The 27,416-nt window shown below is 49.4% G+C and overlaps 25 non-coding genes across 25 annotated transcripts; 9 read left to right on the plus strand and 16 right to left on the minus strand.

Moving 5' to 3' along the window:
- Positions 1-552: 552 nt before the first annotated feature.
- Positions 553-623, minus strand: Trnap-ugg. The gene has a single exon. It is a non-coding gene; the product is annotated as a tRNA-Pro (tRNA).
- Positions 624-2,268: 1,645 nt separating this feature from the next.
- On the minus strand, positions 2,269-2,340 carry Trnap-cgg. The gene has a single exon. It is a non-coding gene; the product is annotated as a tRNA-Pro (tRNA).
- Positions 2,341-2,575: 235 nt separating this feature from the next.
- Trnav-uac lies at positions 2,576-2,648 on the plus strand. Its single transcript has one exon. It is a non-coding gene; the product is annotated as a tRNA-Val (tRNA).
- Positions 2,649-3,249: 601 nt separating this feature from the next.
- Positions 3,250-3,321, minus strand: Trnap-ugg. The gene has a single exon. It is a non-coding gene; the product is annotated as a tRNA-Pro (tRNA).
- Positions 3,322-5,270: 1,949 nt separating this feature from the next.
- Trnav-uac lies at positions 5,271-5,343 on the plus strand. The gene has a single exon. It is a non-coding gene; the product is annotated as a tRNA-Val (tRNA).
- Positions 5,344-5,944: 601 nt separating this feature from the next.
- On the minus strand, positions 5,945-6,015 carry Trnap-ugg. The gene has a single exon. It is a non-coding gene; the product is annotated as a tRNA-Pro (tRNA).
- A 1,645-nt stretch (positions 6,016-7,660) lies between these two features.
- On the minus strand, positions 7,661-7,732 carry Trnap-cgg. The gene has a single exon. It is a non-coding gene; the product is annotated as a tRNA-Pro (tRNA).
- Positions 7,733-7,967: 235 nt separating this feature from the next.
- Positions 7,968-8,040, plus strand: Trnav-uac. Its single transcript has one exon. It is a non-coding gene; the product is annotated as a tRNA-Val (tRNA).
- Positions 8,041-8,641: 601 nt separating this feature from the next.
- On the minus strand, positions 8,642-8,713 carry Trnap-ugg. Its single transcript has one exon. It is a non-coding gene; the product is annotated as a tRNA-Pro (tRNA).
- A 1,642-nt stretch (positions 8,714-10,355) lies between these two features.
- Trnap-cgg lies at positions 10,356-10,427 on the minus strand. The gene has a single exon. It is a non-coding gene; the product is annotated as a tRNA-Pro (tRNA).
- A 235-nt stretch (positions 10,428-10,662) lies between these two features.
- Trnav-uac lies at positions 10,663-10,735 on the plus strand. Its single transcript has one exon. It is a non-coding gene; the product is annotated as a tRNA-Val (tRNA).
- Positions 10,736-11,336: 601 nt separating this feature from the next.
- Trnap-ugg lies at positions 11,337-11,408 on the minus strand. Its single transcript has one exon. It is a non-coding gene; the product is annotated as a tRNA-Pro (tRNA).
- Positions 11,409-13,356: 1,948 nt separating this feature from the next.
- On the plus strand, positions 13,357-13,429 carry Trnav-uac. Its single transcript has one exon. It is a non-coding gene; the product is annotated as a tRNA-Val (tRNA).
- A 601-nt stretch (positions 13,430-14,030) lies between these two features.
- Trnap-ugg lies at positions 14,031-14,101 on the minus strand. The gene has a single exon. It is a non-coding gene; the product is annotated as a tRNA-Pro (tRNA).
- Positions 14,102-16,052: 1,951 nt separating this feature from the next.
- Positions 16,053-16,125, plus strand: Trnav-uac. The gene has a single exon. It is a non-coding gene; the product is annotated as a tRNA-Val (tRNA).
- A 601-nt stretch (positions 16,126-16,726) lies between these two features.
- On the minus strand, positions 16,727-16,797 carry Trnap-ugg. The gene has a single exon. It is a non-coding gene; the product is annotated as a tRNA-Pro (tRNA).
- A 1,644-nt stretch (positions 16,798-18,441) lies between these two features.
- Positions 18,442-18,513, minus strand: Trnap-cgg. The gene has a single exon. It is a non-coding gene; the product is annotated as a tRNA-Pro (tRNA).
- Positions 18,514-18,748: 235 nt separating this feature from the next.
- On the plus strand, positions 18,749-18,821 carry Trnav-uac. Its single transcript has one exon. It is a non-coding gene; the product is annotated as a tRNA-Val (tRNA).
- A 597-nt stretch (positions 18,822-19,418) lies between these two features.
- Trnap-ugg lies at positions 19,419-19,490 on the minus strand. Its single transcript has one exon. It is a non-coding gene; the product is annotated as a tRNA-Pro (tRNA).
- A 1,949-nt stretch (positions 19,491-21,439) lies between these two features.
- Positions 21,440-21,512, plus strand: Trnav-uac. The gene has a single exon. It is a non-coding gene; the product is annotated as a tRNA-Val (tRNA).
- A 601-nt stretch (positions 21,513-22,113) lies between these two features.
- Trnap-ugg lies at positions 22,114-22,185 on the minus strand. Its single transcript has one exon. It is a non-coding gene; the product is annotated as a tRNA-Pro (tRNA).
- Positions 22,186-23,827: 1,642 nt separating this feature from the next.
- Trnap-ugg lies at positions 23,828-23,899 on the minus strand. The gene has a single exon. It is a non-coding gene; the product is annotated as a tRNA-Pro (tRNA).
- A 1,646-nt stretch (positions 23,900-25,545) lies between these two features.
- Positions 25,546-25,617, minus strand: Trnap-cgg. The gene has a single exon. It is a non-coding gene; the product is annotated as a tRNA-Pro (tRNA).
- A 235-nt stretch (positions 25,618-25,852) lies between these two features.
- Trnav-uac lies at positions 25,853-25,925 on the plus strand. The gene has a single exon. It is a non-coding gene; the product is annotated as a tRNA-Val (tRNA).
- A 601-nt stretch (positions 25,926-26,526) lies between these two features.
- Positions 26,527-26,598, minus strand: Trnap-ugg. The gene has a single exon. It is a non-coding gene; the product is annotated as a tRNA-Pro (tRNA).
- Between the last annotated feature and the right edge of the window lie 818 nt (positions 26,599-27,416).

Consider the following 27,416-nt stretch of genomic DNA (forward strand, 5'->3'; position numbering starts at 1 on the left):
TCCGCGTATGCAGAGACAAGCAATGTTGTATGCTAGACGGATAGGGCGTCATTTTACTGTCAAATACTGTAGCTCTCTTATTGCACCGGTGTTTGGTAACTGAGAACGCCCCTAGCTCCATTATGGCTGGCAAAATTTATAATCCGGTTCTTCAGGGCTACTTCAAGTGCGCTTGCTACTGGCTTTCCTGAGCTCACCCTACTCGCCTTGTCACAGCTCTGTCAAAGTGTGATGCTAACTAATAATGAGAAACTCTTAGCCACGCTCAATCTTACATGCCACCCCTTGGTTGTTGCCGTCGCTAGTAAGATGAGGGTAGACTGTCGCACAATTAAGCTGAATCTCCACTCACGGTGCACATATCCCGCAAAGACAACCTTGTTTTCCGTTGCATGCAAAATTACCGTCTGCCTTTCTACCGAATTCCACCTACGTACTTTACTGGCGCCGCATTCTTGTCATATCCACGTGCTATAACAGGCATCTACTCTTCATTGAGGAGCTGCAACCGGGGCTGAGTTCCACCTACGCTTCAGCACGATCAAAATGGAAGGGCTCGTCCGGGATTTGAACCCGGGACCTCCGCACCCAAAGCAGGAATCATACCCCTAGACCAACGAGCCACCTGGCTGGAGCTGTCAAGTTAATCCCAAGTAGTGGGCCTCACAGGGAACACAAACTTTTACGCGAATTCGCAAGATAAACGCTTTCTGCAGGCAGCACTCACCACTGTTGAGAAGAATATTAAAGGCAACGAATAAAAAGCGAAATAACCTCATCGAGCACTGCTTATGAACAGCCGGCAGTGCCTCAGTTTCGGTATGTGCTTTCTCAGGTTTAAGAGGAGGCGAATGCACTAAACAAAAGAACATCGGGAAACCAAGCACCAACTCATAACGAAAAGATTGCAAAATGTACTGCAAGCAAAATTTCCAGAAGACGGATACTGAAGACGCCGCAGACAAAAGAATTATTCTATGCAGTAACGATTATCTAGGAAGCGTGAATTGCATGTGCTGCTCCACCACACAACTTCTTTTGATACTGTTTTACTTATTCTAAATTTTCATTACCTGATCGTCTCTAAAATACTGTGCGGTTATCACCTGGTTTCCAACAGCGATAGTAGTAAGAAAATCGACTACAATGTCTTTCAAAGTAGGTCAGACACAAAAAAAAAAAAAAAATCGGAGCTGCGTGTAGCTCATGTCATTCTGCTTTCAATCGTGAATCTCCGGCTGTGAGTAGTGGCGTACTTCTGTAATCCAAGCTTCTGGGTGTCCGTTGTGTGGGAGAGATCTGGAAACAACTACAGATTCGACCGTTCCACGAGCTCAGGAACGGCCGCGATGCCTTCATCGAGCTCTGCAGATCGACAGATGATAGTGTGGAAATTTCGACAAGCGGTGGCTAAGGGTTAAGAGAAGCCAAACGCACTAAACACAAGAAAGTCGGGAAACCGAAGCACACAACTCATAACGAAAAGATTGTGGAATGCAGTGCGAAAGCAAAACTTCGAGAAGACCAACTCCGAAGCCATCGGCGAGCTAGGAATTATTCCGCACAAGAAGCGATCATGTAGGAGGAGCGAGCCGAGGCTGTCGCTCGACCACACAATAAATTTTTGCTTAATCCCAATTTGCAGTACCGGTTCGACACTAGAATCCTGCGCCTTGGTTCTTCCAAAAGCGATAGTAATAAGCACGTCGACTGCAGTGTCATTTCGGGTAGTGAGTCAGACATGGAGAGGATATGGGGCGGGTGGAATATGCAACGACAGGGGCATTGCAGGGCGGCCGCCGGCTCCTTGCGCTGTGGCGCACCGGTGCCGGCGGCGGCCTGGCTGGGCTGCTGGAGCCTCCATGTAGAGCTGCCGCCGAGCCCAGGCAAAGTGCCGCTAACGAAGCGATTGCCTTTGGTGACATCTTTTGCAATAACGACTGCGCGAATCGACGGTATCTCGTAAGGAAGGAAAGAGCAGCAGCTGCCACCGAGCCCAGGCGCCGTGCCGAACACGCAGAAGGTCCCCGGCTCGATTGCGGGCGGAAACCCGTTTTCGTCGCACTCAGCAAGACACTTGCTACGATCTCTACTGTGACCATTTAAATCAACTTCAAACGTTCCATCAGCAGGGTGCACATGGCTCAAATGAAACATGAAACGGTTTCAGAACTGGTTGTCGGATTTTAGCGCTGACTTGGAGGCCTGGAAATGCGCGAAACAGCCGCCGCCATGCGATTTGTTACCACACCGTTGTACAAAACGCAAGGGCTCCTTCGGGATTTGAACCCGGGACCTCCTGCACCCGAAGCAGGAATCATACCCCTAGACCAACGAGCCTATTCGTTCCGAAAACGCACTGCATGTGAATGACGCCACCTTTGATGGTCTCACCATGTAGGGCTGCAGCTCAGCCAGCGTTCTCCCTGTCTGTCGCGGTTGGATTGTTTTCATCGACGTCTTTTACTGCAGGAACTTCACGAATCGGAGGGAGCTCGTAGCCGATGCCCTTGCTAACACAGAAGAAAAACTGTTGCTATTACGAGTCTCCGGGTGGTACATGAAAAGAACCGTCGTTTCCGTGGTGTAGCGGTTATCACGTCTGCTTTACACGCAGAAGGTGCCCGGTTCGATGCCGGGCGGGAACACAACAATTTTAATCTATATTTCGGATTTCATTTCCGAGATGACCACACGTCCGCGTATGCAGAGACAAGCAATGTTGTATGCTAGACGGATAGGGCGTCATTTTACTGTCAAATACTGTAGCTCTCTTATTGCACCGGTATTTGGTAACTGAGAACGCCCCTAGCTCCATTATGGCTGGCAAAATTTATAATCCGGTTCTTCAGGGCTACTTCAAGTGCGCTTGCTACTGGCTTTCCTGAGCTCACCCTACTCGCCTTGTCACAGCTCTGTCAAAGTGTGATACTAACTAATAATCAGAAACTCTTAGCCACGATCAATCTTACATGCCACCCCTTGGTTGTTGCCGTCGCTAGTAAGATGAGGGTAGACTGTCGCACAATTAAGCTGAATCTCCACTCACGGTGCACATATCCCGCAAAGACAACCTTGTTTTCCGTTGCATGCAAAATTACCGTCTGCCTTTCTACCGAATTCCACCTACGTACTTTACTGGCGCCGCATTCTTGTTATATCCACGTGCTATAACAGGCATCTACTCTTCATTGAGGAGCTGCAACCGGGGCTGAGTTCCACCTACGCTTCAGCACGATCAAAATGGCAGGGCTCGTCCGGGATTTGAACCCGGGACCTCCTGCACCCAAAGCAGGAATCATACCCCTAGACCAACGAGCCACCTGGCTGGAGCAGTCAAGTTAATCCCAAGTAGTGGGCCTCACAGGGAACACAAACTTTCACGCGAATTCGCAAGATAAACGCTTTCTGCAGGCAGCACTCACCACTGTTGAGAAGAATATTAAAGGCAACGAATAAAAAGCGAAATAACTTCATCGAGCACTGCTTATGAACAGCCGGCAGTGCCTCAGTTTCGGTATGTGCTTTCTCAGGGTTAAGAGGAGGCGAATGCACTAAACAAAAGAACATCGGGAAACCAAGCACCAACTCATAACGAAAAGATTGCAAAATGTACTGCAAGCAAAATTTCCAGAAGACGGATACTGAAGACGCCGCAGACAAAAGAATTATTCTATGCAGTAACGATTATCTAGGAAGCGTGAATTGCATGTGCTGCTCCACCACACAACTTCTTTTGATACTGTTTTACTTATTCTAAATTTTCATTGCCTGATCGTCTCTAAAATACTGTGCGGTTATCACCTGGTTTCCAACAGCGATAGTAGTAAGAAAATCGACTACAATGTCTTTCAAAGTAGGTCAGACACAAAAAAAAAAAAATCGGAGCTGCGTGTAGCTCATGTCATTCTGCTTTCAATCGTGAATCTCCGGCTGGGAGTAGTGGCGTACTTCTGTAATCCAAGCTTCTGGGAGTCCGTTGTGTGGGAGAGATCTGGAAACAACTACAGATTCGACCGTTCCACGAGCTCAGGAACGGCCGCGATGCCTTCATCGAGCTCTGCAGATCGACAGATGATAGTGTGGAAATTTCGACAAGCGGTGGCTAAGGGTTAAGAGAAGCCAAACGCACTAAACACAAGAAAGTCGGGAAACCGAAGCACACAACTCATAACGAAAAGATTGTGGAATGCAGTGCGAAAGCAAAACTTCGAGAAGACCAACTCCGAAGCCATCGGCGAGCTAGGAATTATTCCGCACAAGAAGCGATCATGTAGGAGGAGCGAGCCGAGGCTGTCGCTCGACCACACAATAAATTTTTGCTTAATCCCAATTTGCAGTACCGGTTCGACACTAGAATACTGCGCCTTGGTTCTTCCAAAAGCGATAGTAATAAGCACGTCGACTGCAGTGTCATTTCGGGTAGTGAGTCAGACATGGAGAGGATATGGGGCGGGTGGAATATGCAACGACAGGGGCATTGCAGGGCGGCCGCCGGCTCCTTGCGCTGTGGCGCACCGGTGCCGGCGGCGGCCTGGCTGGGCTGCTGGTGCCTCCATGTAGAGCTGCCGCCGAGCCCAGGCAAAGTGCCGCTAACGAAGCGATTGCCTTTGGTGACATCTTTTGCAATAACGACTGCGCGAATCGACGGTATCTCGTAAGGAAGGAAAGAGCAGCAGCTGCCGCCGAGCCCAGGCGCCGTGCCGAACACGCAGAAGGTCCCCGGCTCGATTGCGGGCGGAAACCCGTTTTCGTCGCACTCAGCAAGACACTTGCTACGATCTCTACTGTGACCATTTAAATCAACTTCAAACGTTCCATCAGCAGGGTGCACATGGCTCAAATGAAACATGAAACGGTTTCAGAACTGGTTGTCGGATTTTAGCGCTGACTTGGAGGCCTGGAAATGCGCGAAACAGCCGCCGCCATGCGATTTGTTACCACACCGTTGTACAAAACGCAAGGGCTCGTCCGGGATTTGAACCCCGGACCTCCTGCACCCGAAGCAGGAATCATACCCCTAGACCAAGGAGCCTATTCGTTCCGAAAACGCACTGCATGTGAATGACGCCACCTTTGATGGTCTCACCATGTAGGGCTGCAGCTCAGCCAGCGTTCTCCCTGTCTGTCGCGGTTGGATTGTTTTCATCGACGTCTTTTACTGCAGGAACTTCACGAATCGGAGGGAGCTCGTAGCCGATGCCCTTGCTAACACAGAAGAAAAACTGTTGCTATTACGAGTCTCCGGGTGGTACATGAAAAGAACCGTCGTTTCCGTGGTGTAGCGGTTATCACATCTGCTTTACACGCAGAAGGTGCCCGGTTCGACGCCGGGCGGGAACACAACAATTTTAATCTATATTTCGGATTTCATTTCCGAGATGACCTCACGTCCGCGTATGCAGAGACAAGCAATGTTGTATGCTAGACGGATAGGGCGTCATTTTACTGTCAAATACTGTAGCTCTCTTATTGCACCGGTGTTTGGTAACTGAGAACGCCCCTAGCTCCATTATGGCTGGCAAAATTTATAATCCGGTTCTTCAGGGCTACTTCAAGTGCGCTTGCTACTGGCTTTCCTGAGCTCACCCTACTCGCCTTGTCACAGCTCTGTCAAAGTGTGATGCTAGCTAATAATGAGAAACTCTTAGCCACGCTCAATCTTACATGCCACCCCTTGGTTGTTGCCGTCGCTAGTAAGATGAGGGTAGACTGTCGCACAATTAAGCTGAATCTCCACTCACGGTGCACATATCCCGCAAAGACAACCTTGTTTTCCGTTGCATGCAAAATTACCGTCTGCCTTTCTACCGAATTCCACCTACGTACTTTACTGGCGCCGCATTCTTGTCATATCCACGTGCTATAACAGGCATCTACTCTTCATTGAGGAGCTGCAACCGGGGCTGAGTTCCACCTACGCTTCAGCACGATCAAAATGGCAGGGCTCGTCCGGGATTTGAACCCGGGACCTCCGCACCCAAAGCAGGAATCATACCCCTAGACCAACGAGCCACCTGGCTGGAGCTGTCAAGTTAATCCCAAGTAGTGGGCCTCACAGGGAACACAAACTTTTACGCGAATTCGCAAGATAAACGCTTTCTGCAGGCAGCACTCACCACTGTTGAGAAGAATATTAAAGGCAACGAATAAAAAGCGAAATAACCTCATCGAGCACTGCTTATGAACAGCCGGCAGTGCCTCAGTTTCGGTATGTGCTTTCTCAGGTTTAAGAGGAGGCGAATGCACTAAACAAAAGAACATCGGGAAACCAAGCACCAACTCATAACGAAAAGATTGCAAAATGTACTGCAAGCAAAATTTCCAGAAGACGGATACTGAAGACGCCGCAGACAAAAGAATTATTCTATGCAGTAACGATTATCTAGGAAGCGTGAATTGCATGTGCTGCTCCACCACACAACTTCTTTTGATACTGTTTTACTTATTCTAAATTTTCATTACCTGATCGTCTCTAAAATACTGTGCGGTTATCACCTGGTTTCCAACAGCGATAGTAGTAAGAAAATCGACTACAATGTCTTTCAAAGTAGGTCAGACACAAAAAAAAAAAAAAAATCGGAGCTGCGTGTAGCTCATGTCATTCTGCTTTCAATCGTGAATCTCCGGCTGTGAGTAGTGGCGTACTTCTGTAATCCAAGCTTCTGGGTGTCCGTTGTGTGGGAGAGATCTGGAAACAACTACAGATTCGACCGTTCCACCAGCTCAGGAACGGCCGCGATGCCTTCATCGAGCTCTGCAGATCGACAGATGATAGTGTGGAAATTTCGACAAGCGGTGGCTAAGGGTTAAGAGAAGCCAAACGCACTAAACACAAGAAAGTCGGGAAACCGAAGCACACAACTCATAACGAAAAGATTGTGGAATGCAGTGCGAAAGCAAAACTTCGAGAAGACCAACTCCGAAGCCATCGGCGAGCTAGGAATTATTCCGCACAAGAAGCGATCATGTAGGAGGAGCGAGCCGAGGCTGTCGCTCGACCACACAATAAATTTTTGCTTAATTCCAATTTGCAGTACCGGTTCGACACTAGAATACTGCGCCTTGGTTCTTCCAAAAGCGATAGTAATAAGCACGTCGACTGCAGTGTCATTTCGGGTAGTGAGTCAGACATGGAGAGGATATGGGGCGGGTGGAATATGCAACGACAGGGGCATTGCAGGGCGGCCGCCGGCTCCTTGCGCTGTGGCGCACCGGTGGCGGCGGCGGCCTGGCTGGGCTGCTGGTGCCTCCATGTAGAGCTGCCGCCGAGCCCAGGCAAAGTGCCGCTAACGAAGCGATTGCCTTTGGTGACATCTTTTGCAATAACGACTGCGCGAATCGACGGTATCTCGTAAGGAAGGAAAGAGCAGCAGCTGCCACCGAGCCCAGGCGCCGTGCCGAACACGCAGAAGGTCCCCGGCTCGATTGCGGGCGGAAACCCGTTTTCGTCGCACTCAGCAAGACACTTGCTACGATCTCTACTGTGACCATTTAAATCAACTTCAAACGTTCCATCAGCAGGGTGCACATGGCTCAAATGAAACATGAAACGGTTTCAGAACTGGTTGTCGGATTTTAGCGCTGACTTGGAGGCCTGGAAATGCGCGAAACAGCCGCCGCCATGCGATTTGTTACCACACCGTTGTACAAAACGCAAGGGCTCCTTCGGGATTTGAACCCGGGACCTCCTGCACCCGAAGCAGGAATCATACCCCTAGACCAACGAGCCTATTCGTTCCGAAAACGCACTGCATGTGAATGACGCCACCTTTGATGGTCTCACCATGTAGGGCTGCAGCTCAGCCAGCGTTCTCCCTGTCTGTCGCGGTTGGATTGTTTTCATCGACGTCTTTTACTGCAGGAACTTCACGAATCGGAGGGAGCTCGTAGCCGATGCCCTTGCTAACACAGAAGAAAAACTGTTGCTATTACGAGTCTCCGGGTGGTACATGAAAAGAACCGTCGTTTCCGTGGTGTAGCGGTTATCACGTCTGCTTTACACGCAGAAGGTGCCCGGTTCGATGCCGGGCGGGAACACAACAATTTTAATCTATATTTCGGATTTCATTTCCGAGATGACCACACGTCCGCGTATGCAGAGACAAGCAATGTTGTATGCTAGACGGATAGGGCGTCATTTTACTGTCAAATACTGTAGCTCTCTTATTGCACCGGTATTTGGTAACTGAGAACGCCCCTAGCTCCATTATGGCTGGCAAAATTTATAATCCGGTTCTTCAGGGCTACTTCAAGTGCGCTTGCTACTGGCTTTCCTGAGCTCACCCTACTCGCCTTGTCACAGCTCTGTCAAAGTGTGATACTAACTAATAATCAGAAACTCTTAGCCACGATCAATCTTACATGCCACCCCTTGGTTGTTGCCGTCGCTAGTAAGATGAGGGTAGACTGTCGCACAATTAAGCTGAATCTCCACTCACGGTGCACATATCCCGCAAAGACAACCTTGTTTTCCGTTGCATGCAAAATTACCGTCTGCCTTTCTACCGAATTCCACCTACGTACTTTACTGGCGCCGCATTCTTGTTATATCCACGTGCTATAACAGGCATCTACTCTTCATTGAGGAGCTGCAACCGGGGCTGAGTTCCACCTACGCTTCAGCACGATCAAAATGGCAGGGCTCGTCCGGGATTTGAACCCGGGACCTCCTGCACCCAAAGCAGGAATCATACCCCTAGACCAACGAGCCACCTGGCTGGAGCTGTCAAGTTAATCCCAAGTAGTGGGCCTCACAGGGAACACAAACTTTTACGCGAATTCGCAAGATAAACGCTTTCTGCAGGCAGCACTCACCACTGTTGAGAAGAATATTAAAGGCAACGAATAAAAAGCGAAATAACTTCATCGAGCACTGCTTATGAACAGCCGGCAGTGCCTCAGTTTCGGTATGTGCTTTCTCAGGGTTAAGAGGAGGCGAATGCACTAAACAAAAGAACATCGGGAAACCAAGCACCAACTCATAACGAAAAGATTGCAAAATGTACTGCAAGCAAAATTTCCAGAAGACGGATACTGAAGACGCCGCAGACAAAAGAATTATTCTATGCAGTAACGATTATCTAGGAAGCGTGAATTGCATGTGCTGCTCCACCACACAACTTCTTTTGATACTGTTTTACTTATTCTAAATTTTCATTGCCTGATCGTCTCTAAAATACTGTGCGGTTATCACCTGGTTTCCAACAGCGATAGTAGTAAGAAAATCGACTACAATGTCTTTCAAAGTAGGTCAGACACAAAAAAAAAAAAATCGGAGCTGCGTGTAGCTCATGTCATTCTGCTTTCAATCGTGAATCTCCGGCTGGGAGTAGTGGCGTACTTCTGTAATCCAAGCTTCTGGGAGTCCGTTGTGTGGGAGAGATCTGGAAACAACTACAGATTCGACCGTTCCACGAGCTCAGGAACGGCCGCGATGCCTTCATCGAGCTCTGCAGATCGACAGATGATAGTGTGGAAATTTCGACAAGCGGTGGCTAAGGGTTAAGAGAAGCCAAACGCACTAAACACAAGAAAGTCGGGAAACCGAAGCACACAACTCATAACGAAAAGATTGTGGAATGCAGTGCGAAAGCAAAACTTCGAGAAGACCAACTCCGAAGCCATCGGCGAGCTAGGAATTATTCCGCACAAGAAGCGATCATGTAGGAGGAGCGAGCCGAGGCTGTCGCTCGACCACACAATAAATTTTTGCTTAATCCCAATTTGCAGTACCGGTTCGACACTAGAATACTGCGCCTTGGTTCTTCCAAAAGCGATAGTAATAAGCACGTCGACTGCAGTGTCATTTCGGGTAGTGAGTCAGACATGGAGAGGATATGGGGCGGGTGGAATATGCAACGACAGGGGCATTGCAGGGCGGCCGCCGGCTCCTTGCGCTGTGGCGCACCGGTGCCGGCGGCGGCCTGGCTGGGCTGCTGGTGCCTCCATGTAGAGCTGCCGCCGAGCCCAGGCAAAGTGCCGCTAACGAAGCGATTGCCTTTGGTGACATCTTTTGCAATAACGACTGCGCGAATCGACGGTATCTCGTAAGGAAGGAAAGAGCAGCAGCTGCCGCCGAGCCCAGGCGCCGTGCCGAACACGCAGAAGGTCCCCGGCTCGATTGCGGGCGGAAACCCGTTTTCGTCGCACTCAGCAAGACACTTGCTACGATCTCTACTGTGACCATTTAAATCAACTTCAAACGTTCCATCAGCAGGGTGCACATGGCTCAAATGAAACATGAAACGGTTTCAGAACTGGTTGTCGGATTTTAGCGCTGACTTGGAGGCCTGGAAATGCGCGAAACAGCCGCCGCCATGCGATTTGTTACCACACCGTTGTACAAAACGCAAGGGCTCGTCCGGGATTTGAACCCGGGACCTCCTGCACCCGAAGCAGGAATCATACCCCTAGACCAACGAGCCTATTCGTTCCGAAAACGCACTGCATGTGAATGACGCCACCTTTGATGGTCTCACCATGTAGGGCTGCAGCTCAGCCAGCGTTCTCCCTGTCTGTCGCGGTTGGATTGTTTTCATCGACGTCTTTTACTGCAGGAACTTCACGAATCGGAGGGAGCTCGTAGCCGATGCCCTTGCTAACACAGAAGAAAAACTGTTGCTATTACGAGTCTCCGGGTGGTACATGAAAAGAACCGTCGTTTCCGTGGTGTAGCGGTTATCACGTCTGCTTTACACGCAGAAGGTCCCCGGTTCGATCCCGGGCGGGAACACAACAATTTTAATCTATATTTCGGATTTCATTTCCGAGATGACCTCACGTCCGCGTATGCAGAGACAAGCAATGTTGTATGCTAGACGGATAGGGCGTCATTTTACTGTCAAATACTGTAGCTCTCTTATTGCACCGGTATTTGGTAACTGAGAACGCCCCTAGCTCCATTATGGCTGGCAAAATTTATAATCCGGTTCTTCAGGGCTACTTCAAGTGCGCTTGCTACTGGCTTTCCTGAGCTCACCCTACTCGCCTTGTCACAGCTCTGTCAAAGTGTGATACTAACTAATAATCAGAAACTCTTAGCCACGATCAATCTTACATGCCACCCCTTGGTTGTTGCCGTCGCTAGTAAGATGAGGGTAGACTGTCGCACAATTAAGCTGAATCTCCACTCACGGTGCACATATCCCGCAAAGACAACCTTGTTTTCCGTTGCATGCAAAATTACCGTCTGCCTTTCTACCGAATTCCACCTACGTACTTTACTGGCGCCGCATTCTTGTTATATCCACGTGCTATAACAGGCATCTACTCTTCATTGAGGAGCTGCAACCGGGGCTGAGTTCCACCTACGCTTCTACACGATCAAAATGGCAGGGCTCGTCCGGGATTTGAACCCGGGACCTCCTGCACCCAAAGCAGGAATCATACCCCTAGACCAACGAGCCACCTGGCTGGAGCAGTCAAGTTAATCCCAAGTAGTGGGCCTCACAGGGAACACAAACTTTCACGCGAATTCGCAAGATAAACGCTTTCTGCAGGCAGCACTCACCACTGTTGAGAAGAATATTAAAGGCAACGAATAAAAAGCGAAATAACTTCATCGAGCACTGCTTATGAACAGCCGGCAGTGCCTCAGTTTCGGTATGTGCTTTCTCAGGGTTAAGAGGAGGCGAATGCACTAAACAAAAGAACATCGGGAAACCAAGCACCAACTCATAACGAAAAGATTGCAAAATGTACTGCAAGCAAAATTTCCAGAAGACGGATACTGAAGACGCCGCAGACAAAAGAATTATTCTATGCAGTAACGATTATCTAGGAAGCGTGAATTGCATGTGCTGCTCCACCACACAACTTCTTTTGATACTGTTTTACTTATTCTAAATTTTCATTGCCTGATCGTCTCTAAAATACTGTGCGGTTATCACCTGGTTTCCAACAGCGATAGTAGTAAGAAAATCGACTACAATGTCTTTCAAAGTAGGTCAGACACAAAAAAAAAAAATCGGAGCTGCGTGTAGCTCATGTCATTCTGCTTTCAATCGTGAATCTCCGGCTGGGAGTGGTGGCGTACTTCTGTAATCCAAGCTTCTGGGAGTCCGTTGTGTGGGAGAGATCTGGAAACAACTACAGATTCGACCGTTCCACGAGCTCAGGAACGGCCGCGATGCCTTCATCGAGCTCTGCAGATCGACAGATGATAGTGTGGAAATTTCGACAAGCGGTGGCTAAGGGTTAAGAGAAGCCAAACGCACTAAACACAAGAAAGTCGGGAAACCGAAGCACACAACTCATAACGAAAAGATTGTGGAATGCAGTGCGAAAGCAAAACTTCGAGAAGACCAACTCCGAAGCCATCGGCGAGCTAGGAATTATTCCGCACAAGAAGCGATCATGTAGGAAGAGCGAGCCGAGGCTGTCGCTCGACCACACAATAAATTTTTGCTTAATCCCAATTTGCAGTACCGGTTCGACACTAGAATACTGCGCCTTGGTTCTTCCAAAAGCGATAGTAATAGGCACGTCGACTGCAGTGTCATTTGGGGTAGTGAGTCAGACATGGAGAGGATATGGGGCGGGTGGAATATGCAACGACAGGGGCATTGCAGGGCGGCCGCCGGCTCCTTGCGCTGTGGCGCACCGGTGCCGGCGGCGGCCTGGCTGGGCTGCTGGTGCCTCCATGTAGAGCTGCCGCCGAGCCCAGGCAAAGTGCCGCTAACGAAGCGATTGCCTTTGGTGACATCTTTTGCAATAACGACTGCGCGAATCGACGGTATCTCGTAAGGAAGGAAAGAGCAGCAGCTGCCGCCGAGCCCAGGCGCCGTGCCGAACACGCAGAAGGTCCCCGGCTCGATTGCGGGCGGAAACCCGTTTTCGTCGCACTCAGCAAGACACTTGCTACGATCTCTACTGTGACCATTTAAATCAACTTCAAACGTTCCATCAGCAGGGTGCACATGGCTCAAATGAAACATGAAACGGTTTCAGAACTGGTTGTCGGATTTTAGCGCTGACTTGGAGGCCTGGAAATGCGCGAAACAGCCGCCGCCATGCGATTTGTTACCACACCGTTGTACAAAACGCAAGGGCTCGTCCGGGATTTGAACCCCGGACCTCCTGCACCCGAAGCAGGAATCATACCCCTAGACCAAGGAGCCTATTCGTTCCGAAAACGCACTGCATGTGAATGACGCCACCTTTGATGGTCTCACCATGTAGGGCTGCAGCTCAGCCAGCGTTCTCCCTGTCTGTCGCGGTTGGATTGTTTTCATCGACGTCTTTTACTGCAGGAACTTCACGAATCGGAGGGAGCTCGTAGCCGATGCCCTTGCTAACACAGAAGAAAAACTGTTGCTATTACGAGTCTCCGGGTGGTACATGAAAAGAACCGTCGTTTCCGTGGTGTAGCGGTTATCACATCTGCTTTACACGCAGAAGGTGCCCGGTTCGACGCCGGGCGGGAACACAACAATTTTAATCTATATTTCGGATTTCATTTCCGAGATGACCTCACGTCCGCGTATGCAGAGACAAGCAATGTTGTATGCTAGACGGATAGGGCGTCATTTTACTGTCAAATACTGTAGCTCTCTTATTGCACCGGTGTTTGGTAACTGAGAACGCCCCTAGCTCCATTATGGCTGGCAAAATTTATAATCCGGTTCTTCAGGGCTACTTCAAGTGCGCTTGCTACTGGCTTTCCTGAGCTCACCCTACTCGCCTTGTCACAGCTCTGTCAAAGTGTGATGCTAACTAATAATGAGAAACTCTTAGCCACGCTCAATCTTACATGCCACCCCTTGGTTGTTGCCGTCGCTAGTAAGATGAGGGTAGACTGTCGCACAATTAAGCTGAATCTCCACTCACGGTGCACATATCCCGCAAAGACAACCTTGTTTTCCGTTGCATGCAAAATTACCGTCTGCCTTTCTACCGAATTCCACCTACGTACTTTACTGGCGCCGCATTCTTGTCATATCCACGTGCTATAACAGGCATCTACTCTTCATTGAGGAGCTGCAACCGGGGCTGAGTTCCACCTACGCTTCAGCACGATCAAAATGGCAGGGCTCGTCCGGGATTTGAACCCGGGACCTCCGCACCCAAAGCAGGAATCATACCCCTAGACCAACGAGCCACCTGGCTGGAGCTGTCAAGTTAATCCCAAGTAGTGGGCCTCACAGGGAACACAAACTTTTACGCGAATTCGCAAGATAAACGCTTTCTGCAGGCAGCACTCACCACTGTTGAGAAGAATATTAAAGGCAACGAATAAAAAGCGAAATAACCTCATCGAGCACTGCTTATGAACAGCCGGCAGTGCCTCAGTTTCGGTATGTGCTTTCTCAGGGTTAAGAGGAGGCGAATGCACTAAACAAAAGAACATCGGGAAACCAAGCACCAACTCATAACGAAAAGATTGCAAAATGTACTGCAAGCAAAATTTCCAGAAGACGGATACTGAAGACGCCGCAGACAAAAGAATTATTCTATGCAGTAACGATTATCTAGGAAGCGTGAATTGCATGTGCTGCTCCACCACACAACTTCTTTTGATACTGTTTTACTTATTCTAAATTTTCATTACCTGATCGTCTCTAAAATACTGTGCGGTTATCACCTGGTTTCCAACAGCGATAGTAGTAAGAAAATCGACTACAATGTCTTTCAAAGTAGGTCAGACACAAAAAAAAAAAAAAATCGGAGCTGCGTGTAGCTCATGTCATTCTGCTTTCAATAGTGAATCTCCGGCTGTGAGTAGTGGCGTACTTCTGTAATCCAAGCTTCTGGGTGTCCGTTGTGTGGGAGAGATCTGGAAACAACTACAGATTCGACCGCTCCACGAGCTCAGGAACGGCCGCGATGCCTTCATCGAGCTCTGCAGATCGACAGATGATAGTGTGGAAATTTCGACAAGCGGTGGCTAAGGGTTAAGAGAAGCCAAACGCACTAAACACAAGAAAGTCGGGAAACCGAAGCACACAACTCATAACGAAAAGATTGTGGAATGCAGTGCGAAAGCAAAACTTCGAGAAGACCAACTCCGAAGCCATCGGCGAGCTAGGAATTATTCCGCACAAGAAGCGATCATGTAGGAGGAGCGAGCCGAGGCTGTCGCTCGACCACACAATAAATTTTTGCTTAATCCCAATTTGCAGTACCGGTTCGACACTAGAATACTGCGCCTTGGTTCTTCCAAAAGCGATAGTAATAAGCACGTCGACTGCAGTGTCATTTCGGGTAGTGAGTCAGACATGGAGAGGATATGGGGCGGGTGGAATATGCAACGACAGGGGCATTGCAGGGCGGCCGCCGGCTCCTTGCGCTGTGGCGCACCGGTGGCGGCGGCGGCCTGGCTGGGCTGCTGGTGCCTCCATGTAGAGCTGCCGCCGAGCCCAGGCAAAGTGCCGCTAACGAAGCGATTGCCTTTGGTGACATCTTTTGCAATAACGACTGCGCGAATCGACGGTATCTCGTAAGGAAGGAAAGAGCAGCAGCTGCCGCCGAGCCCAGGCGCCGTGCCGAACACGCAGAAGGTCCCCGGCTCGATTGCGGGCGGAAACCCGTTTTCGTCGCACTCAGCAAGACACTTGCTACGATCTCTACTGTGACCATTTAAATCAACTTCAAACGTTCCATCAGCAGGGTGCACATGGCTCAAATGAAACATGAAACGGTTTCAGAACTGGTTGTCGGATTTTAGCGCTGACTTGGAGGCCTGGAAATGCGCGAAACAGCCGCCGCCATGCGATTTGTTACCACACCGTTGTACAAAACGCAAGGGCTCGTCCGGGATTTGAACCCCGGACCTCCTGCACCCGAAGCAGGAATCATACCCCTAGACCAAGGAGCCTATTCGTTCCGAAAACGCACTGCATGTGAATGACGCCACCTTTGATGGTCTCACCATGTAGGGCTGCAGCTCAGCCAGCGTTCTCCCTGTCTGTCGCGGTTGGATTGTTTTCATCGACGTCTTTTACTGCAGGAACTTCACGAATCGGAGGGAGCTCGTAGCCGATGCCCTTGCTAACACAGAAGAAAAACTGTTGCTATTACGAGTCTCCGGGTGGTACATGAAAAGAACCGTCGTTTCCGTGGTGTAGCGGTTATCACATCTGCTTTACACGCAGAAGGTGCCCGGTTCGACGCCGGGCGGGAACACAACAATTTTAATCTATATTTCGGATTTCATTTCCGAGATGACCTCACGTCCGCGTATGCAGAGACAAGCAATGTTGTATGCTAGACGGATAGGGCGTCATTTTACTGTCAAATACTGTAGCTCTCTTATTGCACCGGTGTTTGGTAACTGAGAACGCCCCTAGCTCCATTATGGCTGGCAAAATTTATAATCCGGTTCTTCAGGGCTACTTCAAGTGCGCTTGCTACTGGCTTTCCTGAGCTCACCCTACTCGCCTTGTCACAGCTCTGTCAAAGTGTGATGCTAACTAATAATGAGAAACTCTTAGCCACGCTCAATCTTACATGCCACCCCTTGGTTGTTGCCGTCGCTAGTAAGATGAGGGTAGACTGTCGCACAATTAAGCTGAATCTCCACTCACGGTGCACATATCCCGCAAAGACAACCTTGTTTTCCGTTGCATGCAAAATTACCGTCTGCCTTTCTACCGAATTCCACCTACGTACTTTACTGGCGCCGCATTCTTGTCATATCCACGTGCTATAACAGGCATCTACTCTTCATTGAGGAGCTGCAACCGGGGCTGAGTTCCACCTACGCTTCAGCACGATCAAAATGGCAGGGCTCGTCCGGGATTTGAACCCGGGACCTCCGCACCCAAAGCAGGAATCATACCCCTAGACCAACGAGCCACCTGGCTGGAGCTGTCAAGTTAATCCCAAGTAGTGGGCCTCACAGGGAACACAAACTTTTACGCGAATTCGCAAGATAAACGCTTTCTGCAGGCAGCACTCACCACTGTTGAGAAGAATATTAAAGGCAACGAATAAAAAGCGAAATAACCTCATCGAGCACTGCTTATGAACAGCCGGCAGTGCCTCAGTTTCGGTATGTGCTTTCTCAGGGTTAAGAGGAGGCGAATGCACTAAACAAAAGAACATCGGGAAACCAAGCACCAACTCATAACGAAAAGATTGCAAAATGTACTGCAAGCAAAATTTCCAGAAGACGGATACTGAAGACGCCGCAGACAAAAGAATTATTCTATGCAGTAACGATTATCTAGGAAGCGTGAATTGCATGTGCTGCTCCACCACACAACTTCTTTTGATACTGTTTTACTTATTCTAAATTTTCATTACCTGATCGTCTCTAAAATACTGTGCGGTTATCACCTGGTTTCCAACAGCGATAGTAGTAAGAAAATCGACTACAATGTCTTTCAAAGTAGGTCAGACACAAAAAAAAAAAAAAATCGGAGCTGCGTGTAGCTCATGTCATTCTGCTTTCAATAGTGAATCTCCGGCTGTGAGTAGTGGCGTACTTCTGTAATCCAAGCTTCTGGGTGTCCGTTGTGTGGGAGAGATCTGGAAACAACTACAGATTCGACCGCTCCACGAGCTCAGGAACGGCCGCGATGCCTTCATCGAGCTCTGCAGATCGACAGATGATAGTGTGGAAATTTCGACAAGCGGTGGCTAAGGGTTAAGAGAAGCCAAACGCACTAAACACAAGAAAGTCGGGAAACCGAAGCACACAACTCATAACGAAAAGATTGTGGAATGCAGTGCGAAAGCAAAACTTCGAGAAGACCAACTCCGAAGCCATCGGCGAGCTAGGAATTATTCCGCACAAGAAGCGATCATGTAGGAGGAGCGAGCCGAGGCTGTCGCTCGACCACACAATAAATTTTTGCTTAATCCCAATTTGCAGTACCGGTTCGACACTAGAATACTGCGCCTTGGTTCTTCCAAAAGCGATAGTAATAAGCACGTCGACTGCAGTGTCATTTCGGGTAGTGAGTCAGACATGGAGAGGATATGGGGCGGGTGGAATATGCAACGACAGGGGCATTGCAGGGCGGCCGCCGGCTCCTTGCGCTGTGGCGCACCGGTGGCGGCGGCGGCCTGGCTGGGCTGCTGGTGCCTCCATGTAGAGCTGCCGCCGAGCCCAGGCAAAGTGCCGCTAACGAAGCGATTGCCTTTGGTGACATCTTTTGCAATAACGACTGCGCGAATCGACGGTATCTCGTAAGGAAGGAAAGAGCAGCAGCTGCCACCGAGCCCAGGCGCCGTGCCGAACACGCAGAAGGTCCCCGGCTCGATTGCGGGCGGAAACCCGTTTTCGTCGCACTCAGCAAGACACTTGCTACGATCTCTACTGTGACCATTTAAATCAACTTCAAACGTTCCATCAGCAGGGTGCACATGGCTCAAATGAAACATGAAACGGTTTCAGAACTGGTTGTCGGATTTTAGCGCTGACTTGGAGGCCTGGAAATGCGCGAAACAGCCGCCGCCATGCGATTTGTTACCACACCGTTGTACAAAACGCAAGGGCTCCTTCGGGATTTGAACCCGGGACCTCCTGCACCCGAAGCAGGAATCATACCCCTAGACCAAGGAGCCTATTCGTTCCGAAAACGCACTGCATGTGAATGACGCCACCTTTGATGGTCTCACCATGTAGGGCTGCAGCTCAGCCAGCGTTCTCCCTGTCTGTCGCGGTTGGATTGTTTTCATCGACGTCTTTTACTGCAGGAACTTCACGAATCGGAGGGAGCTCGTAGCCGATGCCCTTGCTAACACAGAAGAAAAACTGTTGCTATTACGAGTCTCCGGGTGGTACATGAAAAGAACCGTCGTTTCCGTGGTGTAGCGGTTATCACGTCTGCTTTACACGCAGAAGGTGCCCGGTTCGATGCCGGGCGGGAACACAACAATTTTAATCTATATTTCGGATTTCATTTCCGAGATGACCACACGTCCGCGTATGCAGAGACAAGCAATGTTGTATGCTAGACGGATAGGGCGTCATTTTACTGTCAAATACTGTAGCTCTCTTATTGCACCGGTATTTGGTAACTGAGAACGCCCCTAGCTCCATTATGGCTGGCAAAATTTATAATCCGGTTCTTCAGGGCTACTTCAAGTGCGCTTGCTACTGGCTTTCCTGAGCTCACCCTACTCGCCTTGTCACAGCTCTGTCAAAGTGTGATACTAATAATCAGAAACTCTTAGCCACGATCAATCTTACATGCCACCCCTTGGTTGTTGCCGTCGCTAGTAAGATGAGGGTAGACTGTCGCACAATTAAGCTGAATCTCCACTCACGGTGCACATATCCCGCAAAGACAACCTTGTTTTCCGTTGCATGCAAAATTACCGTCTGCCTTTCTACCGAATTCCACCTACGTACTTTACTGGCGCCGCATTCTTGTTATATCCACGTGCTATAACAGGCATCTACTCTTCATTGAGGAGCTGCAACCGGGGCTGAGTTCCACCTACGCTTCAGCACGATCAAAATGGCAGGGCTCGTCCGGGATTTGAACCCGGGACCTCCTGCACCCAAAGCAGGAATCATACCCCTAGACCAACGAGCCACCTGGCTGGAGCAGTCAAGTTAATCCCAAGTAGTGGGCCTCACAGGGAACACAAACTTTCACGCGAATTCGCAAGATAAACGCTTTCTGCAGGCAGCACTCACCACTGTTGAGAAGAATATTAAAGGCAACGAATAAAAAGCGAAATAACTTCATCGAGCACTGCTTATGAACAGCCGGCAGTGCCTCAGTTTCGGTATGTGGTTTCTCAGGGTTAAGAGGAGGCGAATGCACTAAACAAAAGAACATCGGGAAACCAAGCACCAACTCATAACGAAAAGATTGCAAAATGTACTGCAAGCAAAATTTCCAGAAGACGGATACTGAAGACGCCGCAGACAAAAGAATTATTCTATGCAGTAACGATTATCTAGGAAGCGTGAATTGCATGTGCTGCTCCACCACACAACTTCTTTTGATACTGTTTTACTTATTCTAAATTTTCATTACCTGATCGTCTCTAAAATACTGTGCGGTTATCACCTGGTTTCCAACAGCGATAGTAGTAAGAAAATCGACTACAATGTCTTTCAAAGTAGGTCAGACACAAAAAAAAAAAAATCGGAGCTGCGTGTAGCTCATGTCATTCTGCTTTCAATCGTGAATCTCCGGCTGGGAGTAGTGGCGTACTTCTGTAATCCAAGCTTCTGGGAGTCCGTTGTGTGGGAGAGATCTGGAAACAACTACAGATTCGACCGTTCCACGAGCTCAGGAACGGCCGCGATGCCTTCATCGAGCTCTGCAGATCGACAGATGATAGTGTGGAAATTTCGACAAGCGGTGGCTAAGGGTTAAGAGAAGCCAAACGCACTAAACACAAGAAAGTCGGGAAACCGAAGCACACAACTCATAACGAAAAGATTGTGGAATGCAGTGCGAAAGCAAAACTTCGAGAAGACCAACTCCGAAGCCATCGGCGAGCTAGGAATTATTCCGCACAAGAAGCGATCATGTAGGAGGAGCGAGCCGAGGCTGTCGCTCGACCACACAATAAATTTTTGCTTAATCCCAATTTGCAGTACCGGTTCGACACTAGAATACTGCGCCTTGGTTCTTCCAAAAGCGATAGTAATAAGCACGTCGACTGCAGTGTCATTTCGGGTAGTGAGTCAGACATGGAGAGGATATGGGGCGGGTGGAATATGCAACGACAGGGGCATTGCAGGGCGGCCGCCGGCTCCTTGCGCTGTGGCGCACCGGTGCCGGCGGCGGCCTGGCTGGGCTGCTGGTGCCTCCATGTAGAGCTGCCGCCGAGCCCAGGCAAAGTGCCGCTAACGAAGCGATTGCCTTTGGTGACATCTTTTGCAATAACGACTGCGCGAATCGACGGTATCTCGTAAGGAAGGAAAGAGCAGCAGCTGCCGCCGAGCCCAGGCGCCGTGCCGAACACGCAGAAGGTCCCCGGCTCGATTGCGGGCGGAAACCCGTTTTCGTCGCACTCAGCAAGACACTTGCTACGATCTCTACTGTGACCATTTAAATCAACTTCAAACGTTCCATCAGCAGGGTGCACATGGCTCAAATGAAACATGAAACGGTTTCAGAACTGGTTGTCGGATTTTAGCGCTGACTTGGAGGCCTGGAAATGCGCGAAACAGCCGCCGCCATGCGATTTGTTACCACACCGTTGTACAAAACGCAAGGGCTCGTCCGGGATTTGAACCCCGGACCTCCTGCACCCGAAGCAGGAATCATACCCCTAGACCAAGGAGCCTATTCGTTCCGAAAACGCACTGCATGTGAATGACGCCACCTTTGATGGTCTCACCATGTAGGGCTGCAGCTCAGCCAGCGTTCTCCCTGTCTGTCGCGGTTGGATTGTTTTCATCGACGTCTTTTACTGCAGGAACTTCACGAATCGGAGGGAGCTCGTAGCCGATGCCCTTGCTAACACAGAAGAAAAACTGTTGCTATTACGAGTCTCCGGGTGGTACATGAAAAGAACCGTCGTTTCCGTGGTGTAGCGGTTATCACATCTGCTTTACACGCAGAAGGTGCCCGGTTCGACGCCGGGCGGGAACACAACAATTTTAATCTATATTTCGGATTTCATTTCCGAGATGACCTCACGTCCGCGTATGCAGAGACAAGCAATGTTGTATGCTAGACGGATAGGGCGTCATTTTACTGTCAAATACTGTAGCTCTCTTATTGCACCGGTGTTTGGTAACTGAGAACGCCCCTAGCTCCATTATGGCTGGCAAAATTTATAATCCGGTTCTTCAGGGCTACTTCAAGTGCGCTTGCTACTGGCTTTCCTGAGCTCACCCTACTCGCCTTGTCACAGCTCTGTCAAAGTGTGATGCTAACTAATAATGAGAAACTCTTAGCCACGCTCAATCTTACATGCCACCCCTTGGTTGTTGCCGTCGCTAGTAAGATGAGGGTAGACTGTCGCACAATTAAGCTGAATCTCCACTCACGGTGCACATATCCCGCAAAGACAACCTTGTTTTCCGTTGCATGCAAAATTACCGTCTGCCTTTCTACCGAATTCCACCTACGTACTTTACTGGCGCCGCATTCTTGTTATATCCACGTGCTATAACAGGCATCTACTCTTCATTGAGGAGCTGCAACCGGGGCTGAGTTCCACCTACGCTTCAGCACGATCAAAATGGCAGGGCTCGTCCGGGATTTGAACCCGGGACCTCCTGCACCCAAAGCAGGAATCATACCCCTAGACCAACGAGCCACCTGGCTGGAGCTGTCAAGTTAATCCCAAGTAGTGGGCCTCACAGGGAACACAAACTTTTACGCGAATTCGCAAGATAAACGCTTTCTGCAGGCAGCACTCACCACTGTTGAGAAGAATATTAAAGGCAACGAATAAAAAGCGAAATAACCTCATCGAGCACTGCTTATGAACAGCCGGCAGTGCCTCAGTTTCGGTATGTGCTTTCTCAGGGTTAAGAGGAGGCGAATGCACTAAACAAAAGAACATCGGGAAACCAAGCACCAACTCATAACGAAAAGATTGCAAAGTGTACTGCAAGCAAAATTTCCAGAAGACGGATACTGAAGACGCCGCAGACAAAAGAATTATTCTATGCAGTAACGATTATCTAGGAAGCGTGAATTGCATGTGCTGCTCCACCACACAACTTCTTTTGATACTGTTTTACTTATTCTAAATTTTCATTACCTGATCGTCTCTAAAATACTGTGCGGTTATCACCTGGTTTCCAACAGCGATAGTAGTAAGAAAATCGACTACAATGTCTTTCAAAGTAGGTCAGACACAAAAAAAAAAAAATCGGAGCTGCGTGTAGCTCATGTCATTCTGCTTTCAATCGTGAATCTCCGGCTGGGAGTAGTGGCGTACTTCTGTAATCCAAGCTTCTGGGAGTCCGTTGTGTGGGAGAGATCTGGAAACAACTACAGATTCGACCGTTCCACGAGCTCAGGAACGGCCGCGATGCCTTCATCGAGCTCTGCAGATCGACAGATGATAGTGTGGAAATTTCGACAAGCGGTGGCTAAGGGTTAAGAGAAGCCAAACGCACTAAACACAAGAAAGTCGGGAAACCGAAGCACACAACTCATAACGAAAAGATTGTGGAATGCAGTGCGAAAGCAAAACTTCGAGAAGACCAACTCCGAAGCCATCGGCGAGCTAGGAATTATTCCGCACAAGAAGCGATCATGTAGGAAGAGCGAGCCGAGGCTGTCGCTCGACCACACAATAAATTTTTGCTTAATCCCAATTTGCAGTACCGGTTCGACACTAGAATACTGCGCCTTGGTTCTTCCAAAAGCGATAGTAATAAGCACGTCGACTGCAGTGTCATTTGGGGTAGTGAGTCAGACATGGAGAGGATATGGGGCGGGTGGAATATGCAACGACAGGGGCATTGCAGGGCGGCCGCCGGCTCCTTGCGCTGTGGCGCACCGGTGCCGGCGGCGGCCTGGCTGGGCTGCTGGTGCCTCCATGTAGAGCTGCCGCCGAGCCCAGGCAAAGTGCCGCTAACGAAGCGATTGCCTTTGGTGACATCTTTTGCAATAACGACTGCGCGAATCGACGGTATCTCGTAAGGAAGGAAAGAGCAGCAGCTGCCGCCGAGCCCAGGCGCCGTGCCGAACACGCAGAAGGTCCCCGGCTCGATTGCGGGCGGAAACCCGTTTTCGTCGCACTCAGCAAGACACTTGCTACGATCTCTACTGTGACCATTTGAATCAACTTCAAACGTTCCATCAGCAGGGTGCACATGGCTCAAATGAAACATGAAACGGTTTCAGAACTGGTTGTCGGATTTTAGCGCTGACTTGGAGGCCTGGAAATGCGCGAAACAGCCGCCGCCATGCGATTTGTTACCACACCGTTGTACAAAACGCAAGGGCTCGTCCGGGATTTGAACCCGGGACCTCCTGCACCCAAAGCAGGAATCATACCCCTAGACCAACGAGCCACCTGGCTGGAGCTGTCAAGTTAATCCCAAGTAGTGGGCCTCACAGGGAACACAAACTTTTACGCGAATTCGCAAGATAAACGCTTTCTGCAGGCAGCACTCACCACTGTTGAGAAGAATATTAAAGGCAACGAATAAAAAGCGAAATAACCTCATCGAGCACTGCTTATGAACAGCCGGCAGTGCCTCAGTTTCGGTATGTGCTTTCTCAGGGTTAAGAGGAGGCGAATGCACTAAACAAAAGAACATCGGGAAACCAAGCACCAACTCATAACGAAAAGATTGCAAAATGTACTGCAAGCAAAATTTCCAGAAGACGGATACTGAAGACGCCGCAGACAAAAGAATTATTCTATGCAGTAACGATTATCTAGGAAGCGTGAATTGCATGTGCTGCTCCACCACACAACTTCTTTTGATACTGTTTTACTTATTCTAAATTTTCATTACCTGATCGTCTCTAAAATACTGTGCGGTTATCACCTGGTTTCCAACAGCGATAGTAGTAAGAAAATCGACTACAATGTCTTTCAAAGTAGGTCAGACACAAAAAAAAAAAAAAAAATCGGAGCTGCGTGTAGCTCATGTCATTCTGCTTTCAATCGTGAATCTCCGGCTGGGAGTAGTGGCGTACTTCTGTAATCCAAGCTTCTGGGAGTCCGTTGTGTGGGAGAGATCTGGAAACAACTACAGATTCGACCGTTCCACGAGCTCAGGAACGGCCGCGATGCCTTCATCGAGCTCTGCAGATCGACAGATGATAGTGTGGAAATTTCGACAAGCGGTGGCTAAGGGTTAAGAGAAGCCAAACGCACTAAACACAAGAAAGTCGGGAAACCGAAGCACACAACTCATAACGAAAAGATTGTGGAATGCAGTGCGAAAGCAAAACTTCGAGAAGACCAACTCCGAAGCCATCGGCGAGCTAGGAATTATTCCGCACAAGAAGCGATCATGTAGGAAGAGCGAGCCGAGGCTGTCGCTCGACCACACAATAAATTTTTGCTTAATCCCAATTTGCAGTACCGGTTCGACACTAGAATACTGCGCCTTGGTTCTTCCAAAAGCGATAGTAATAAGCACGTCGACTGCAGTGTCATTTGGGGTAGTGAGTCAGACATGGAGAGGATATGGGGCGGGTGGAATATGCAACGACAGGGGCATTGCAGGGCGGCCGCCGGCTCCTTGCGCTGTGGCGCACCGGTGGCATCGGCGGCCTGGCTGGGCTGCTGGTGCCTCCATGTAGAGCTGCCGCCGAGCCCAGGCAAAGTGCCGCTAACGAAGCGATTGCCTTTGGTGACATCTTTTGCAATAACGACTGCGCGAATCGACGGTATCTCGTAAGGAAGGAAAGAGCAGCAGCTGCCACCGAGCCCAGGCGCCGTGCCGAACACGCAGAAGGTCCCCGGCTCGATTGCGGGCGGAAACCCGTTTTCGTCGCACTCAGCAAGACACTTGCTACGATCTCTACTGTGACCATTTAAATCAACTTCAAACGTTCCATCAGCAGGGTGCACATGGCTCAAATGAAACATGAAACGGTTTCAGAACTGGTTGTCGGATTTTAGCGCTGACTTGGAGGCCTGGAAATGCGCGAAACAGCCGCCGCCATGCGATTTGTTACCACACCGTTGTACAAAACGCAAGGGCTCGTCCGGGATTTGAACCCGGGACCTCCTGCACCCGAAGCAGGAATCATACCCCTAGACCAACGAGCCTATTCGTTCCGAAAACGCACTGCATGTGAATGACGCCACCTTTGATGGTCTCACCATGTAGGGCTGCAGCTCAGCCAGCGTTCTCCCTGTCTGTCGCGGTTGGATTGTTTTCATCGACGTCTTTTACTGCAGGAACTTCACGAATCGGAGGGAGCTCGTAGCCGATGCCCTTGCTAACACAGAAGAAAAACTGTTGCTATTACGAGTCTCCGGGTGGTACATGAAAAGAACCGTCGTTTCCGTGGTGTAGCGGTTATCACGTCTGCTTTACACGCAGAAGGTGCCCGGTTCGATGCCGGGCGGGAACACAACAATTTTAATCTATATTTCGGATTTCATTTCCGAGATGACCTCACGTCCGCGTATGCAGAGACAAGCAATGTTGTATGCTAGACGGATAGGGCGTCATTTTACTGTCAAATACTGTAGCTCTCTTATTGCACCGGTGTTTGGTAACTGAGAACGCCCCTAGCTCCATTATGGCTGGCAAAATTTATAATCCGGTTCTTCAGGGCTACTTCAAGTGCGCTTGCTACTGGCTTTCCTGAGCTCACCCTACTCGCCTTGTCACAGCTCTGTCAAAGTGTGATGCTAACTAATAATGAGAAACTCTTAGCCACGCTCAATCTTACATGCCACCCCTTGGTTGTTGCCGTCGCTAGTAAGATGAGGGTAGACTGTCGCACAATTAAGCTGAATCTCCACTCACGGTGCACATATCCCGCAAAGACAACCTTGTTTTCCGTTGCATGCAAAATTACCGTCTGCCTTTCTACCGAATTTCACCTACGTACTTTACTGGCGCCGCATTCTTGTTATATCCACGTGCTATAACAGGCATCTACTCTTCATTGAGGAGCTGCAACCGGGGCTGAGTTCCACCTACGCTTCAGCACGATCAAAATGGCAGGGCTCGTCCGGGATTTGAACCCGGGACCTCCTGCACCCAAAGCAGGAATCATACCCCTAGACCAACGAGCCACCTGGCTGGAGCTGTCAAGTTAATCCCAAGTAGTGGGCCTCACAGGGAACACAAACTTTTACGCGAATTCGCAAGATAAACGCTTTCTGCAGGCAGCACTCACCACTGTTGAGAAGAATATTAAAGGCAACGAATAAAAAGCGAAATAACCTCATCGAGCACTGCTTATGAACAGCCGGCAGTGCCTCAGTTTCGGTATGTGCTTTCTCAGGGTTAAGAGGAGGCGAATGCACTAAACAAAAGAACATCGGGAAACCAAGCACCAACTCATAACGAAAAGATTGCAAAGTGTACTGCAAGCAAAATTTCCAGAAGACGGATACTGAAGACGCCGCAGACAAAAGAATTATTCTATGCAGTAACGATTATCTAGGAAGCGTGAATTGCATGTGCTGCTCCACCACACAACTTCTTTTGATACTGTTTTACTTATTCTAAATTTTCATTACCTGATCGTCTCTAAAATACTGTGCGGTTATCACCTGGTTTCCAACAGCGATAGTAGTAAGAAAATCGACTACAATGTCTTTCAAAGTAGGTCAGACACAAAAAAAAAAAAAATCGGAGCTGCGTGTAGCTCATGTCATTCTGCTTTCAATCGTGAATCTCCGGCTGGGAGTAGTGGCGTACTTCTGTAATCCAAGCTTCTGGGAGTCCGTTGTGTGGGAGAGATCTGGAAACAACTACAGATTCGACCGTTCCACGAGCTCAGGAACGGCCGCGATGCCTTCATCGAGCTCTGCAGATCGACAGATGATAGTGTGGAAATTTCGACAACCGGTGGCTAAGGGTTAAGAGAAGCCAAACGCACTAAACA

Source organism: Schistocerca americana, chromosome 2 (genome assembly GCF_021461395.2).
Source record: "Schistocerca americana isolate TAMUIC-IGC-003095 chromosome 2, iqSchAmer2.1, whole genome shotgun sequence".
In the NCBI taxonomy this organism is placed as follows: Eukaryota; Metazoa; Arthropoda; class Insecta; order Orthoptera; family Acrididae; genus Schistocerca; species Schistocerca americana.